The sequence below is a fragment of the Plutella xylostella genome, chromosome 15, assembly GCF_932276165.1.
Source record: "Plutella xylostella chromosome 15, ilPluXylo3.1, whole genome shotgun sequence".
Lineage (NCBI taxonomy): Eukaryota > Metazoa > Arthropoda > Insecta > Lepidoptera > Plutellidae > Plutella > Plutella xylostella.
The window spans coordinates 2989851-3003386 of record NC_063995.1 but is presented as its reverse complement, the minus strand read 5'-3'; the positions used below and the strand labels follow the sequence as shown (position 1 = coordinate 3003386).

The window sequence follows — 13536 nt, the reverse complement described above, 5'->3', positions numbered from 1 at the left end:
CTAAACAGCAGGCATTGTTTAGTTGTAGACCGCAACTTGTAGCCATCGCGTAGCGGAAAAGCTTTGGTGAGCTATTGTATTATCTATGTTATTAGCAATTTATATTTTTTAGCCGGGTTCGATTCCCGGCTAGGGCAGATATTTGTTTAAACACAGATATTTGTTCTCGGGTCTTGGGTGTTGATATTTATATTTAGTATCTATCTATCTATGTATTTGTGTAGATATATCAGCTGTCCGACACCCATAACACAGGTTCTACCTAGCTTCGGATGGCCGTGTGTGAGATGTCCCCACATATTATTATTATTATATGTTACAGGCAAAACTCATAATCGGCCAAAACGAATTTTGACTGCAAAAACAAAAGACCTAAGGTTGTCTTGAAAAAATCGCTTTAAGCGATAAGACCGCCATTTTTGTACATATGTGTTAGTATTTAAGTTATGTAAGTTTATTTTATGTGTGTGTACAAATAAAGAATATTCTATCTATTTATCTATCTATCTTAGTAGTTTTGATCATGATAGATCAGGTTGTCATTACGCCTTAATTTGACCTTTTGTAAAGAAAAAGGTCAAATTAAGGCAAAAGTGTATTATGAATAGAGCTTTTTTATAGAGCCTATTGTAAGTATATATGTATAGGTACTTACATCATCTCTCAGTCGAATATTCTTTAGTGGTTTACATCGGGGACCGCTTAGAGAGGTTTCGTGTTTTGAGGTAATCAGTTACTGCAGTGGGAGGAAGCCTCTACGATGTGAAATTAATCATCGTAATTATATGTTTTCAGTTTGTGCCTACCTACGTAAACCTCTGTTGTTTACTTATAATTATTGACCTACACATATAGAAATATTCGAGTAGGTATATTAAGGAGTCAAGGGTTTCCATTGCATTGATGGTGTTAATTACACAACATCGAAAAAATAGCCCTTTGCGAGCAAATATTTGGTGAAATCTATCATTATGTCAGCGCGTCAACCGGTAACAAATCAGTGTCATTATAATTGGAGGGTCAGTAAACAATGTAAAAAATCGAGGTAAAGCTATTTCCGATGGCGGCACGGGTCGTGAAAATCCGTGTTGTCCTGTGGAGTATTTCTGGCGCTGGCGCGGCGAGGCGAGGGCTGCGGCCGGGCCGAGCCAGTGTAGGACGCGACCTGTTGACGTGAGGGCGGGCCGAGCGCCGCCGCCGAACCGCGCCAATTTTGAATTCAGAACGGTTTTTATTTCTTTGTTCCGTGTTCTTTGTGGGTAGAAGTTAAAAGTTTAGTGGCCAGTGTTATTTTGTGCTCATTTGGAATGCTTTTGGATTTTTGTGACCAGTGAAGGTATGTTTTTATTTTTTAAGTTCTTAAATTTATTTTAAACCATACCCATTATTAATTTGCAGAAACTAAAGTAAAATAGGTATCAAATACAGATTCATAAAACTAAAGTGTACTTACTTAAGGAAAAGTTTTCCTGAATATATAAACTTCTTGAATTTATTTTAGTTTCAATTGGCGGAAGGCACTTGTTGCAAGCAAAGGACGCATCCATCTATAAAGCTTCGCTAAGCTGATAGTTTTTTAAAGCGAGTTAGGGAACTTACATTAGGTATTTGCATCACACATAATGGTGCATAATAGATTGTTAATATAATTTAAACCCACCCATATTTTTTCATCCTTAAAGCTAAATTAAATACCTATTAGATTTTTTTATTATTTCCCAAACAAAAGTTATAAAATATATAACGCTTAATTGAAATTATAGAGAAGCTTTTAGATTTATTTTGAATAAAGTAATTCCGTTCGTCGTTCTGGAGTCACAGGCTGTGGTTGTGGTTCATTATGTTGTCCATTGGTCGTTACAATTTAACATGAATTTAGTTAAATGAATTTAATCTAGTTCTAGTTATAGTCACAAGAAGAAAAATAAGTTAGTACTTAATAATTATTTTACACACAGCTTTTACAAGTAATTAATAAACTTTCCGTTTGTAAATAGTATTCTATTAGGTATATTTCAGTGAAATTGTTATTAGCTATTTAAAAAAAATGCAGATTAAAGATTTTCTAAATGAGGCTGTGAAAGTTTCTTGGCCGTAAAATATCTTATGAGTATCTAAAGTCTTATATCTTGATGACCTTTGATAAATGATAAGAGATCTGATAAAGAAAACAATTGAAAAGATGACAATATCATTAATGCTATACCCGGAAACTCGTAAAGAAAACTGTCAATATAAAAGTTTGAAACAATATATGATGTAGGTATTAATTACTTAATCGACTTCGAAAAAAGGAGGAAGTCCTCAATTCACCTGTATTTAACAATATGTTTTTTTTATGTATGTTCACCCATATTTTTTCATTCATAATTATGTAGGTATACGTTGGTATAAATCATTGTCAAATAATAGGTTTTTTTCTTTTATTTTCTTTATATTAATCGCCATCGCGGTAAATTTTAATGATCAACAGGCGGTCTGCGCTATCTAACCCACACAGTCGGTTACTCTTGCCATCGTGTTCTACATAGAAAAGCTTGTACAATAATGATAAACATTGACCCGCATTAATACCTCTGTTCATAAAAGCGATAGTGAGTTATCAGATAAAATGTAGTTCTACATTGAGTGCCTGATAGTAAATCAGTGATTATGCAAATGCTTGATACTGTTAGCAACACCAACTTAAGGCTGCCTTAGTAAAAACTCCGCTCATACAATTTCATTGGACGGTTGTTGTCTCGAACACCGCTCCGCTAGTCTGCTCCGATCTGGTGGACAGGCAGCCTAAGCTCGCGACCACCTTTCAAAATCGTATGCAACGGACGCATCTTATAGGTATACCTACATTTACTGCTAGCCAAAAGCCGGTAAAGGTATTTGGTGTCGTTTATAATTTGCTAACCAAACGTCAATGCGCTTAGCAAACGCTCTTTCTACAGCGTCGGAGCGTCGCACGATATTTTTTTAAATTTCTTATGGTTTTCGTTTTTCGAACTGTCAAACAAATGTCAAACCAACTTCTCCGTGCCTCCTCACGTGCCACCTACCATTTAGTTTGTATAGTATATTCTCCGGAGCGTATTGGCTTTTTACTAGACCTACGTCATCGGGTACTACGGGTGGCAAAAGTTCAGAGCACCGGGCGGCCATTGCCAATGAGGTGTGACTTTATAATTATGAAGAATACTCGTTATATGGTGTGTATAATGGATTAGAAAATAGTATATGTATAAGCAGAGATAATATTGAAGTTCAGAAAGTTTTAAAAGTTATTTTTGAAGTAGGTATTTGTTACGAGTTGTCTCTGAGGGTAGTATTTAGGAATAAGATGTAGGTGAATGTATTCTGTAAGTATAGTTAGCTATCTTGAAGATTTAAGGTAATTTTCCTCCAGGGCCATACTTATTTTTCCATTCTCAGTATACATTATTTTCAATTTCCCTAAGTAGCTACTCATAATGTATCGTACGTACCTAATGTACATACACATATACAATTAGTATTCTGACTACGTACTAGTAATTGACACTACGTTCAGTGATAGAAGCATTCCTCACCCTGAACTCAAGTGGCTGAATAAGTGAGTACCTATGTTTAAATGTTGCGGGTTGATCTAACTCTTTGGCGCTGAAAGTTGGTAATTTATTACCAAGGGAGGGTAGATAAGGGTTAAACTTGTAAAACTGGAATCGACCTATGTTTATTTGACATTTTAGATATATGTATCAGATAACTACTCACGGCTACGCGATGCCGCCAACTTTGAACTATAAAATAGGGGAGGAAACCGTAGAATTATCCACAAACACAAGCGATTACTATAAATTTCACACATTGGAAGAAATAAAAATAATTTATTGTTGAAAATACATATAAATATTATATATGTCTGAATAATTGTATTCTTTACAAAGGAAAACATCATACAACAAATGGACTAAAACTATCTCTTGGAATTGGAATTAATAAAATTATCAAAGTAGGTATATAATACATAAGCTTATCGTCTTTTCTATACTAAAACATGGCTAAAGTATTTCATCAACTAGGTATGTGATTGTGATGAGTGTTGTGACCTAAATTAACTATAGGGAACGATAAAAGTATAAAGCATGCAAAATTTTAGATGAGCCAGAAATTGGTTAGAAAGACAAACTGACGGACAGACAGCAAAGTGATCTTATCCAGATAAAGAAGGACCTTTTGAGGTGCGGAACCCTAAAAATCTCCTTTTTTTAAACTATCTTTACCATGGACAATTGGATATGGCTCTTTGTTACGATACTCGACTCGGTATGTCTATTGTATATCTGCTCAAGCTATCTCTAGCTGCAACAATTATGGTACCTACCTCACCCACCGAGTATATTTTGAAGAGGCTCTACCTGGTTCTGGACTCGCTGCCCACTCACGCAGACACGTGTCAAGGACAGGCTGACCCGTCACCACGCCGCTGCTCAATTAACACAAGTTCACTGCGTCCTGTTCCGTCTAATTTCTGTATATTAATAAATTTTAAAAAAAGCAGTGGGACACAAATCAGGCTATTTAAAAAAAAAAAAATTTTTGCTACGGCGTAGTAATTTTGTCGTAGCACTTTAAATATTAGACTGGAACTTATTATTTGGAGTTGCTTTCTAGTAGTTATTACTATATGATGTATTTATTTACACTCGTATTTTTTACTACAAATGTGTATGGACGAGCATTCGAGTTGAAAATAAAAGGTAGTTTACATCTGTCCAGCAGCAAACGGACCAATATCGAATCTAGAAGCTGCTCTAAATCAAGTTGTAAACACAGTCTAGTTATTTGATTCCTATTTTTCTTTTCTAGTCACTAGTGTATCTGGTGGAATTATATTAGTGACGATCGCGTTTGCATGCTCATATACTCGTCATACTATGCAACTCTCATAATAATGCCATTCCATATTTTAATGATAAACTGTACTACCACAAAAAAGTATAAACACTGTTTAACAAGTGTTTAAAATAAAATTTTACAGATTTTGTGAGCGTTTGACAGCACTACACCATTTTCCAGGGGCAAAGACATGGGTGACACTTTAAAATTTTCCATTTAACGCATGAATACTATTGCAAAATCTGTCATTTTATTGACAATGACCACAGATAATATATATTTCTAGAGTACGCACTTTGGTAAAATGGAACGTACTAGAGATGCGACACATCAAAGTCGACATTCTGAAATCGATTAAAATTTATACAATATTATAATTTTTACAACATTGTATTATACAGGTTTTCCGAAAAGTCAACGTTATCCATTAAATGGCGGATAGGCCAGCTCAGGAGTGGCAGGGTATCGTAATATGACCTTGGTAAAAATTCTATAGTTTTCGAGATACTGACACTTTTATAAAATATAATATGGAATGGAATGAAATCTGACCCGCTTTGCAGCCACTAACCAAACCTTATTTTCAGTGATAAAAGTGTTCTAAATGAGGGAAAAAGATTTAAAAAATATATTATTATACCAATTAAAAAAAAAATGTATGAGGGAAAATCTAGTACAGTACAAACACTTGATCCTTCAGCACCTATATCTTCGTTCTCCCATGCGTGTATACGAATAAATTCATATTTATATTAATCTATGGAGTATATACAAATCGATTGGTTCAAGTTGATAGGATTTCACTCTCGGACATCTCTAGAACTGTCAAACTCAAAACGTCCCACATATCATAAGCTCTGAAAAATGGTGTAAACACCTGTTAAATACTATCTTAGTTTTTGTGGTAATGCCCTATGTGTTTATATGTGTAACACCGCTGTTTTTATGCTGATTTTATCTGAATGACGGGCAAATTCGTCTGCAACCTTGGTCACTGATAAAATTGCACCATGTATATCGATATCAATAAAAATGACCGCTGATGGGCGATGTAGGTCGCTCGAGCAGGGCGGTCACGGCAGGAAAGTGACTGGAGGAAAATTATCGCTTTTCTTTAGCCAACAAATATTGCTTTTAGGCCCTCAATGGGTTTCCCGTGTTTGAGCATGCGGTGTTAATAATTCATAATATTCACGTTTTTTTTATAAAAAAACAAGTAATGTATGTCTCTTTACGTTTGTATGTGGTACGTAGTGAGAACCAGTGAATATACGAATTTTCTTGTTTTTTATTAAAATCAAATGCCATTTAAAAGCTATGATTCTAACGATTTGATCAGATTAACCAATACATACAAAGTCTACGTAAATACTAATCTGCAAAATTATTCAAAATTTTACATTTCGTCACCATTTCATGTCTATAAAAATACATTTCGTTTTTACTTTGAAAGGATAAAAAGGGTCGAAGCTTAAGGAATATGGAGATTTACAAAAAACCAAGCTCTCAAACAGCTTAGCTGTTTTTATCGGATGTTCCTAGTTAATGTACGATAAATACAAATGTGTATACAATAATTATAAAATATTCATGTTTCTATATACTTATTGGTTTTCATTTATGCCGAGTCTGTTTGAAATACCCCTTTGAAATATTTAGCGTGCTGATATAGATATACTGATGTTATACACACATGGACGTATGTTGAATGTTGATAATAACATCACTCTGCTGGCTAGATGTTGTCATATCACATTAAAGCCACAGAGTATAGTGAGTACGTGTCTGTGGCAGGCTAACGTTATTGTGTAGCTATTGAATTAGGTGGTCCTTTTAGCTACAGGTAAATCGAATTTCCATGAAAACGTTATGCTTTGATTGTGGGAGACACGGGTTGAATATGGGTACAGTTAGGGCCTTAAGTGAAGTCCGTTGTGGCTATATTGACTTAGAATATAAATAAAGGCTACAATTTTGAATGTGTTCAACCCAAAAACATTGTTCCACCCGATATCCTAAACAACATCTGCTAAAACAGTATGATGCGGAACGATGGGTATTAGCGTAGTGTTTGAACGCAAACGCCAGTATGTTTTTTGAAAGATTCGGTCGAGAATTTATACTCACATACTAACAATGGAATATGATAACTTCCGTTGCAGTCAGAATAAGTTACAGTATCCATTAACAGAAACAAAACGGCACGAACTTTATGATCTGCCCTCCCATCTCGAACTTGTTTTGTCAACGATTTTCGGATTCAAAATGTATTGAATTTGGCAATAATTACTCCATGATTGTTACTTCGTATTGACTTCACGATAACCCCACTAGAGACATAGTACCTTTGTGAATCTTTGCTATCTTGTCAAGAAATCAGGTATCGTTGGACGAGGACGGAAGTGGACTGTGACGTGACCCCGGTGACCCGCGGAAAGACCATTACAGCCCACGGTGATACGGTCAGCGCACGTATACAAACCTTTTTACTATCCTGCCCTTTTTGTGTCGTCGTAACACCTATTAGACTGGACATTTATGTGTCCCAGAAACCCATAATGGTGTTGAAAAATACTGAAATTTATTTTGACGTGTCGATGCGATTGTAGGTATACCTATTTAGGTTTTGCTGGATCAGAATGGCGTTATGTTATAACTTAGGTATATTTAAACAGTTAATTGGCATCTTTTCCTAAAAAATCAATTCTAAGTATCAAAATAATATACTGTACCCACGGAAGTATAGATTCATTAGATGCCACCCGGTCACCCATTGGATGCCAGCTTGAAAACATCTGACATTCGAGTTGAACACTAAAAGACAACTCTCTCAGCACAAGCTTGCCGCCTTTAAGACCTAAACCCTTCCTTCACTGGAAGGAGACCCGTGCCCCAGCAGTGGGGACGGTCATGGGTTGTGAAGTTGTGATGATGACTTACATGGTGTGTAAATAAATAGTCTTTCTGTATTCTGTTCCAGGTTAGAGTGTTGTCAAGTGCAGTGGGGGATGTGTTAGTGCAGTGCAGTGCAGCGGGTGCTGGCCGGCGGCGGCGCCATGCCGCGCAGTTGACGACGGAGCACGGCCGCGCCCCTCGCCGCTGCTCACTCATTGAACACTCAGGTAAGTGCGTCTCTTTCTTTTGTAGAGAGAGAGAAGTTTGTGCTTTGTAAAATTTTGTAGGTATGAGTTCCAGGAATTTGATTTTTTTTCAAGAGAAATCAAATTTATTTAAATAAATGACTCTTTGTGAATTCCAGGAATTTGTATGTTTTTCAAGAGAAATCAAATTGCATTTTATGGTACTTACTCGTCTATATAAACTTATGTCGAAGAGATATTGCACTCAAGTCAAGACACGTTGAAATTTAAAAAAGCCATAAAACACGCATCAAGTTATATAGCAAAACACTGAAAGTCGTTAAAATTGAAATTTAATGGCATAACATTAAAGTTCATTATGTCGTAAAAATAAGATCAATTATTCAGCTTGTGGGATGCGCAGAAGAAAGATAATCTTTTTAATTTTGACCGTGTTGAATGAAAGATTTTATTTGTACCTTACCTAGGTTATTTTATTATACTAAAAACATGCCAACAAACTGTTTTCACAGTTTGGCAGACATTTAATTATTGTATGTATTGTACTCAGAATGTATTTTTGATAATAATTAAGAAATAATAATAATAATAATAATAAAATGTAAAGTACTAAATTACACTACTTAAATTTAAAGCGGGATTATGTAATTTACCTTCATAAGCTTGACACAATGCACGCTGTCCAAAACCACTTTTACAAACTACTTTCCTAATATCACTTATTATACTAATTATTATTAGAAAACGCTTTACAAGCTTAATAGGTTCTCTGAACACTACTGAGAACACAAAGGCTCTATTGTAACATAAGCGCCTACTTACCGACTGTCAGTGCCTTCTGAAGGAAGCTCTACAGTGGTTCTGCAGAGGCTGTATAGAACCTTACATTATTAATACCAATCAAAACCCGTCACTTGAACGTGTATATTATATCTGATTCTCTGTCTTATTGTATGACATTTGATTATGTTTGTCACTTTGTGAAATGTGGACTTGATAAACGGATAAGCAGGGGGTATATCGCGAAGTGTAAACGAAATAACGTTTACGAAGTAATTAGTGTCAAATTCAAATCATTTTGAATCCAAAAATGGTTGTCAAAACTTGTTCGCGATAAGCTGCGTACAGACCGGCCAAACGAACGCCAACGAACGGGTTTCGTTGACCTTCGTTGCTGCAATCTGCCTCGATAAATAATTAAATATCCATCGATGGGCGTTCATTGGCCCGGTCTGTAAGCACCTATGTATAGGTATTCAGAGACCTGACTACGTTTTTTTACATAATATTGAAACAGATAGACAGTAACATAGATAGGAATAATAGATAGGTACCAAGATTTTACAACTACGGCTTGCCGGTTTTTGTGTCACAGTACAATCATGTACACTTAGGTCATTTATTTACACGTCTTTTACATGAAAATGTATTATGTATGAAATAAATTTAAATATTGTAACCATTTTTTATAAATATTGTAAATCTTTAAATTAGACATTATGAAGTTATTATTAAAATAAAATATTAAGTACTTATTATTTAACTAAATTATCTATATATTTTACAAATAAAAATGATAATAATATAAAATACTTATAACTGGCCTGGAAATATTCTACTCTTAATAAACAGGACTTTATCAAAGGTAGAATATTTCTTTTAGTTCGCTGCCGTCGCCCGGGATGGTTCCGAGGAGGCTGGCAGCGTTCCCTCTCTGTATAGCCAGGCTGATGCGCTGGCTGAGATAGCTGCCAGCCCTCTGGTCCCTTGATACCTCGACCAGGCGCGACGAAAGTTCTTTTACTAATCGTCGCGCTTCGGGTCCCCACGGCCCCAGGGTCTCAACCCCAAACGGCCCCATTTTTCATTGATATCCATGGTTGGGCGACTTCAAATTTATCACTCTCTATCAACATTGAGTGAGTGTCTGCCGCCAATACACCTCAGGTTCCATACCTAGTAGGCTTAAAATATTTGATATGCATTTGTATACGTATTTTAAGTTCGGACAGTTAAAGCTTGTATGCAATCAGTCCAGTTATACATGTATTATTATATAAAAAAAAAAAAAAAAACACGCACTCACGCCTTGTACTAATGTACTCCCTTGTGGGGTAGGCAGAGGTGCATTGCTGCACCCACTTTTCGCCAGAGTGTTACCTATGTTAGTCCCAATGTAATAGGGGGCGGGCCAATTGCCATTTTACGGGCACATCCAAGACCCGAGAACAAATATCTGTGTTTAAACAAATATCTGCCCCAGCCGGGAATCGAACCCGGGACCATCGGCTCAGTAGTCAGGTCACTAACCACTACGCCATTCGGTCGTATTATTATATATATATATATATATATATATATATATATATATATATATATATATATATATATATAGGTATATATGTGAATTAAACTCGAATAATAGCAATTCTTTACTAAACTTGCCAGAGATGTGAAAGTAAAGTAAGTAATAAAACAAAACAAGAATTTAAATTGTTGTGAGTTTGAAGAAAGTAGGAAATTAACGAAAAACTTTCTTTAATACAACTTTTTATCAGCTTTGCTCTTTTACATTACGACAGAATGATGAATGATACTTACTTTACTTGAATTAAATTGGCTACAGTTATACAGGGTGGATTTTTATTAGTGGCATATATGTATAATAATATACCTATCTATCTATGTATTTGTGTAGATATAATATCAGTTGTCCAATACCCATATTACAGGCTCTGCCTAGCTTGGGGTCAAATGGCCGTGTGTAAGATGTCTCAACATAAAATTTATTCATCATCATAATCATCAGCCAATAATCATCCACTGCTGGACATATGCCTCTCCCAAGGAGTGGGACAACACTCGGTACTCGGCCTTGCTCATCCAGCCACTACCGAATACCCGCCTTAGGTCGTCGGTCCAGCGGGCAGATATGACCAGCTCACCTACCTACATAATGTACCTAAAACGCCAGACCGACACAAACAAACCTTTTAGGTTTCTTGTGAAAATGTTAACTAGAATTTAAGATTTTTGATGTTGCTAAATAAATAAATAAATGTGACCTGTGAATTAAACCTGGTGCATTCAGAATCCTGTATTTACCGTAGTATAAACTACCTATCTCGAGAGATAATATTAAATTTGGTTTTCCATAAGGTACTTGCCTGCTTCGACTTTAATAAACATGTATATGACGTCAGCACGTGTCTTCTTAATTATTATGTAGAAGTTACACTTCGTATTCAGAACCGACATCAGACTTATCTTTGCAACGGGTAAAAATGATAGATTATTACTTCGCTTACAAGCCAGAAATAACAAGGAATAACCTAATTGTTGCAGTATTTTAAAAAAATAAACTATCATCATATCAATAAACTATATAAAAACTATGTAAGTACCTACCTAGTTTTTTAAAAAAATGTTGTAAATTATTAAAGAACACATCGAAAAACCAATCACCCTGTATAAGTTTAATGGCACATTACGTATTGATCGTAATCCGCATCAATCAGTGAGCCTGCGGATTACATTATATAGGTACTATTTATGTAGCTATTATTATGTATTTCCACTTAACTTACATGAAATGAAATATTGTTTATTTGACGTAAAATTTTACAATTATTTGTCCATTGTCATAATATACATACATCACTCTATAGTGCCACAAACTTATCTGTTCCGGTGACAGCGAACTAAATTGATCCATATTACTTACTAATGAATTGTATATTTTAAAACATTAGATGGGTTTATTAACACCGCAAGAGCGAAATAACAATACGAGCAAACTTAAAATCTTATAGAATTAAGAAATATTAGAGATTTATTTGAGCTGTCACCGGAACAGATAAGTTTGTGGCACTATACACACACACACACACGCACTCACGCCTTGTACTTATGTACTCCCTTGCGGGGTAGGCAGAGGTGCATTGCTGCACCCACTTTTCGCCAGAGTGTTATGTTAGTCCCAATGTAATAGGGGGCGGGCCTATTGCCATTTTACGGGCACATCCAAGACCCGAGAACAAATATCTGTGTTTAAACAAATATCTGCCCCAGCCGGGAATCGAACCCGGGACCATCGGCTCAGTAGTCAGGTCACTAACCACTACGCCATTCGGTCGTCCCTATACTCTATCTAATACGTCATACCTGTTTTCTATTAATAAAAAATATTCGACGACTTAAATAGATCAATGTATTACCATTCCACCGTCTCGTTTTTTAAGTCTATCTCAACAATACTTGTGTTTTTAGTCAAATCCTTTTCCATACATAAATTTAAGATTTGTACATACTTACTTATTTATAGTGCTGTTACTCCCCTGTGGAGCTTAGGGCTACAGACATTCTTCGCCACGCTTCCCTATCTTGAGCCGCCTCCTTCACTTGGGCCCACGATAGACCTGCCCTCTTCATTTCCGCCTCCACGGACCTTCTCCAGCTCTGTACGGGTCTACCTGGTCTCCTTCTTCCGCCAGGCTGCCACTCGAAAACAACTTGAGTATGGTTACAGTCGTGTCTTCTCATTGTATGGCCGATCCATCTCCAGCGCCTCATTGCGTTTTCTTTCTTCAATGTGATTTGGTTTGGTTTGGAAGATTTGTACATAATACGTATCTAAAATGACTCTGACATCGGAACGCTGCAAATTTTGTGTGGAACGTGATTATGTGCGAACTGGACTTGTTCCGTGTGGACTCGGAATATTTGGGAATTATTACTGATTTTTGCTTCTGAGCCACTAGCCGTAGCACTAAATGTAAAATGGGATATGTTTCTAGATTCTGTTCATTTCAAAGTTATGAGTTATAAGATAGTTTTTTGGATATACCTACCATGCTATAAGACCTATGCCTGGTACATACGGCTAACATCTAGGTAAATATTATAAACTTGTTTTGATAAAGATTTTTGTATTTCAATTTGAACATAACTACTTCGTAAACGTCACATTGTTATTACCACCCGACAACTACACTTTCCGTGTACCCTGTTTTTGTGGAAATACACTAGAAATATCCAATCCGTTTTCGGGTCAAAATAATCGGTTAAGTGGGTTTGAAAGCAGATTGTTAGGAAAATTATGCGATGAAAATTTTGGCACTTATACCTGACGATGACGTAGAGAATTTTATAATACAGATTTAAAAAAAAAGGTGTTGTTATCCCTCGTTAAATAACTAAAATTCATTAGAATAATGGGGCGACAAACATACTTAGTTCCTCTCCAATGAGCTCAAACAGTACATGTATAATTCGCGGAGCTAGTCACGACGTCGGGGTGAATTCAAATGTAAGTAATTCAAAACGTCACTAATTATTCAAAAGATCACCGAATCTATATTTGATGCTGCGAGAGATTTACAATCATGCACCGAAGAACATGAGATTGTTTTCTTATTTCAACTATTTCAAGGGAATGTTAGAGAGAAGTATGAAAGTGAGTGCTATATGTTAAATCTGAAATCTGAAAACTAATATTTTAAACATTGACAGGAGTTTGCAAAGTATTTCCAAACACTATCTTCATATAGCATGCGTGTATTTTTTG

At 35.8% G+C, this 13536-nt stretch overlaps 1 long non-coding RNA gene across 1 annotated transcript in view; it reads left to right on the top strand.

Annotated features, from left to right (window-relative positions):
- The first annotated feature begins 1139 nt into the window (after window positions 1-1139).
- The window catches only part of LOC119691246, a 53646-nt gene continuing 41249 nt past the window's right edge, over window positions 1140-13536 (top strand). Inside the window, exons 1-2 of the long non-coding RNA XR_005253867.2 lie at window positions 1140-1336; window positions 7850-7991. This is a non-coding gene — a long non-coding RNA (uncharacterized LOC119691246). The remainder of the gene's footprint in view (window positions 1337-7849; window positions 7992-13536) is intronic.